Genomic DNA, 5,278 nt, shown 5'->3' on the forward strand with positions numbered 1-5,278 from the left:
CCCCCAGCCTCCTGAAACTTGTAGGGTCTTTCCTTTGTCCCTAGGGCTCTCAACACTCATGCATTGTAATGGGCACTCCAAAGTCCTTCCAATGTCAACACTAATGATGTTTCATTCTGGAAAATCTAATTTTCTTGTTGATGATCTCCTCCTGTGTGTGTGTGTCTATTTGTCTGTGTGTGTTTCTGTTTGTGTGTCTGTGGACACACAAAGGAGGGGGGACCTAAAAAGAATTAACACAGTTAAGAACTTCTGAGAAAATGTGTGTCTCCATGTCTGTGTCAGTATCTGTTTGAGTATGTGTGTCTGTGTTTCTGTATGTGTCTTTGTGTGTGTGTTTATGTCACTGTGTGGTGTCTATGTATGCATCTGTGTGTGTGTTCTCTTTGGAACTCCTGTTATTGGATATGGGACCTCCTGGACTAATTCTGTAATTAAGTTTTTTTTTCTCATTTTTAGTCTGACTTTTTGCTCTGCTTCCTAGGAATTTTTCTACTGCTCAACCCTGGGGAAATTTGGGGCATCAAAATATGTGATAATAATAAATTACAACCCATTGAAAAAAATAATCTTCCCATTATTATTCTGGACATAAAAGAGATGTGAAAGCAAAAAGAAAATAAGAATCCACGAGTCCATATTTACATAAATGTATTAATAAGTAAGTAGGGAGGAAGAAAAGTTCTTTTGCTTTACAATAGAATGCCAACCAATACATGTAAAAGGAATAATAAAATTAAAAAAAATCATCATTTGGCAACCACCATAGTAATAACTGATTCAGGCAAAATTGTCAATGGATGCTAAAACAAATGGGAGGAATTTTGATGAATAGAGGATACTTGCATAATCTCAAAGGATTTCTTCTCCAATTACAGGTTAAATTTACAGTGCTGGGACCTGGTAGACCTCAAGTTAGCCAAGTGAACATCATGAATAATGGGACAAACTGACCTCATATGTTTTCTGATAAGGAACAACAGACTAACCCAAACTGAGGGAAATTCTACAAAATAACAAGCCTCTCTTCTTCAAAGATGTCAAGCTGATGAAACACACACACACACACACGCAGGCTGAGAAAATGTTCCAGATTAAAGGAGACATGCCAACTAAATGCAGTGTATGATCCTGAATTGTATCCTGGGCCAGAAAAAAATTTCTATGAAGAATATTACTGGAGAAATTAGAAAAATTTGAATAACACCTGTGGTCAGATAACAATGTTGCATCCATGTTAATCTCCTGATTTTGAGAATTGTGCTGTGGTTATGTAAGCCTTTATTTTATTTTTAGGACATAAACCCTGAAGTTTTTAGGAGCACATCTGCAACTTATTCTAAGATGGTTCAGAAAATGCTGGTTGCGGGCGGGGGGGATGTGGGAGGGGGGAGAGAGAGAGAGAGAGAAAGATAGAGGAGGAGAGACAGGTAGGGAGGGAAAGAAAGAGAAATGAAGAGGAAGAAAATGAGAAAGCAAACATGGAAAGAAGTAAACAACTGAGAATACCGATACAGGGTCTATGGAAATTATGTGTACTCTTCTTTCAACTTTCCTGAAAGCCTGAAATTATTTCAAACCAATATTAGAAAAAAAAAGAAAAAAGAAAAAGAAAAGGAGGGGGGACCTAAAAAGACAACGAGGTGCTCTGGCCAGCCTGTGGGGATTGTCAGCTGTGATCTTCCCTGTAGAGACATGAGTGGGGTGGTTGGGGGGCTTGCGATGGCAGGAGTTTTTAGCCTTTTCCCTGGGGGCTCCTTGGCCAGTTCTCCTGCCTGGGGTGGGGGGTGGAAGGACAGAGAGCCTGCCAGCGCAGGGGAAGGCATGGAGCATCTGCTGTGCACACATGCCCTCGATCTCCCAGTTTTCAGTGTGACCTACTATTCTAATCTCTGTGCTGTCCCTAAAGACCCTTGGACTCACTCTCCCCAGGGAAGGAGTTTCTGATCTTTTGTTGGCTCTTGGAGGGCCATCACCTGGCCATTACCTGGCTGTGAAGGTTGGGGCGGGGGTTGGGGGGCAGGGGGTGGGAGATCCGGGTTCCATTTGCTACTTCTTTTTTTAAATTTAAATTCAATTTAATTAACATATAGTGTATTATTCGTTTCAGAGGTAGAATTTAGTGATTCACCAGTTGCATAGAACACCCAGTGCTCATTCCTTATGCCCATCCCCCAGTCACCCCATCCCCCCACCCCCCGCCCCCCCCACAACCCTCAGTTTGTTCCCTAGACTTAAGAGTCTCTTATGGTTTGTCTCCCTCTCTGATTTCATCTTATTTTAGTCTTCCTTCCCTTCCCCTTATGTTCATCTGTTTTGTTTCTTAAATTCCACATATGAGTGAGATCATAGGGTATTTGTCTTTCTCCGACTGACCATTTGCTTCTTAAAATGGCCTTTTAAGACTTATCCTTATTTCAGTCTTCCCCCTTACTTCCTGAAGGATCTGGTGCCACCAACTCCTCAACTTTTTGAGAGATTCTGTGGTGTAAATTGTGATGGTTCTCGGTATTCTTTGCTGCCAGCTTCAGATTCTGTTCTTTTGGTCCTGCTAAGTTATTTGCTTTCCAGCGTTCAGAGTTTTGTTTCTATTTTTCTCCTCTCATTTCCTCCTGTGTGCTAGTCAATGCCTATTAAAAATTCCACTTACTCTCATTTTTGTAGAGGTTACAAGTGTTCAGTCGTGATTTTTAACAGTCAGTCTGTGCCTAAATCTCTCTGCATTCTTGATTACTTCCTTTGGGTAGCATCCCAGAAATGAAATTATTGGGTAGAGTATGCAATCCTTTTTGAGGCTCTTGATGAACTTTGCCAAATTAATTTTCATTAGGATTATATTTTCACCAAATTTCCATGACTTGCCTCTTTTCCTGAATATTTTCCCTGCCTTGGGTAGAATCATTACAAAAATAAAATACGAAAATACGCGTTACTTTAACCAGGGGAATGTGAACTCACTTTTGGCACATATTCCCCCCTCGGGAATGATTTTTCAGAGAGAAGCTCCAGATAGGGGCTTGAGGCAGAAAGGTGGATTCAGCTAAATAGGGGGGAGTGCAAAGGTGTGAAGGGGGATTTTAACTTGTGCTATACGCTCTCTCTACATCAGGTACCATGGTTTGTGTGTAGAGGGGAAGGAAGCAGAAGTGAGTATGTGAGCCCCAGGTCTCTACTGCTTTCCAGTGTGGTAGGGGTGGCCCTGGCTCAAGTATGGACACATTCACTTAAGCCAATTGAGTAAGAGAGGAGCAGAGAAAGAGCAGTAGCAATGAAAAGGCTTGTAGTCCGTGAGCTTCACCCTAGAGTAAGCCCCAAATGGGAGACCTGAATCTTCCTTTTTTTTTTTTTTTTAAAGATTTTATTTATTTGGGAGAGAGAGAGAGACAGGGAGGGAGAGCACAGAGGGAGAATGAGAGGGAGAAGCAGCTGTCCCGGTGAGCAGAGAGCCCGATGCGGGCTTGATCCCAGGACCCTGAGATCATGACCCGAGCCGAAGGTAGACACTTAACCTACTGAGCCACCCACGTGCCTCGTGAGTTGTCCTTTTAATCCAACTCAGTTTCCATGTATTTTTCATAGTCAGGACCATCTTATCACACGGGTAAAGCTTTCACGTTTTGGGCGATGTCTTTTGTTGTATACAGCACAGCTCCAATACTCAAGCCAGCTTCCTCACCTGGTGCCCAGCCAATTTCTCCCTCATTCCCCAAGTTGCTTTTTTTTTTTACTTTTTATTTTGGAATAATTTTAGATGGACCCAAATGTTCCACACCAGTATACAGAATTCCCATCCGATTTCCCCTAATGTGAACATCTTACCAATCATAGGACAATTATTAAAACTAAGAAATTAACATTGATGAAATCCAATGTACTAATCGAGTAGACCTTAACTGGGATTTCACCCCTCGTCCCACGGAGAAAAAAAGAAGCAGCCCACAATAGCTGGGAACTGGCCCCTTGGTGGAGTTCAGGGCTGGCCTGGCCCACACCTCAGGGCCTCTGTGTTCTTCTCGAACATAAACAATCGCTCAGATCACGAACATCAAACAAGTCCACTCTGTGACCACAAAGAATCAAGACAAAACAAGGCCATGCTGTACTCATGTCTGAACACAAACAACAGCACGAACATTGTGGAACCAAAAATAACCGAACTTCCCCTTATCCTGGCTACTATGAGTGACTGCTGCTTTCCTAACAACAGTGTTAGCTTGCTTCATCCCCCCTGTCCTAGAGGTAAGATTTATGGAGGTGTACAGTCATGGATTTACCCCCACTTCTTGACAGCATCCAATCCAGAGCAAAGCCCCACTCCCTTGAACCCTCCCCAAACTCACCTAACAAGCTCTAATCCTCTACAACGTCCTTTCTGCCCCCCACTCACTGAGACACCTTATGGCGCTCCGTGGTGTGCATTTCCCCTGTTGCCATGAGCAATAAACCCAACCTGTTCCACTTGGGGGTGTGTTCCTGGCAAGTTTTGGCTGGTGGGTATTGACACCACTGATGTCCCTTTTCTGGGACAGGATCCCATCGAGGACCCCACATTGTGTGTAATTCTCACACCCCCACTCTGTGCTAATTCTATAGTCCTTCCTTCCCTTTCATGGCCAATTGTAGGATGTCCCTCGATTTGTTAGGTGTTATCTCATGATTCGATTGAGGTTTTGCATTTGGGGCAAGAAAACTTCAGAAGTGATGCTGTGCCCTTCTCAGGGCATCATCTCAGGGGGCACACGATGTCTATGTCACTTATCATCGCTAAGGTGGACCCTGATGACTTGGCTAAGGTTGTGTCTGCCAGGTTCCCTCACCATCAAGTTACTATTTTTCCCTTCGTTCTTTTTTTTTTTTTTCTTCATTTTTTTATTCTTATGTTAATCCCCATACATTACAACATTAGTTTTAGACGAAGTGTTCCATGATTCATTGTTTGTGCATAACACCCAGTGCTCCATGCAGAATGTGCCCTCCTCAATACCCACCACCAGGCTAACCCATCCTCCCACCCCCCTCCCCTCTAGAACCCTCTTTGTTTTTCAGAGTCCATCGTCTCTCATGGTTCGTCTACCCCTCCGATTTCCCCCGCTTCATTCTTCCCCTCCCGCTACCTTCTTCTTCTTCTTCTTCTTTTTTTTTTCCTTAACATATATTGCATTATTTGTTTCAGAGGTACAGATCTGAGATTCAACAGTCTTGCACAATTCACAGCGTTTACCAGAGCACATACCCTCCCCAGTGTCTATCACCCAGTCCCCCCATCCCTCCCACCCCA

The sequence above is a fragment of the Mirounga leonina genome, unplaced genomic scaffold, assembly GCF_011800145.1.
Source record: "Mirounga leonina isolate KUSES-001 unplaced genomic scaffold, KU_Mleo_1.0 Mir_101609, whole genome shotgun sequence".
Classification (NCBI taxonomy): domain Eukaryota; kingdom Metazoa; phylum Chordata; class Mammalia; order Carnivora; family Phocidae; genus Mirounga; species Mirounga leonina.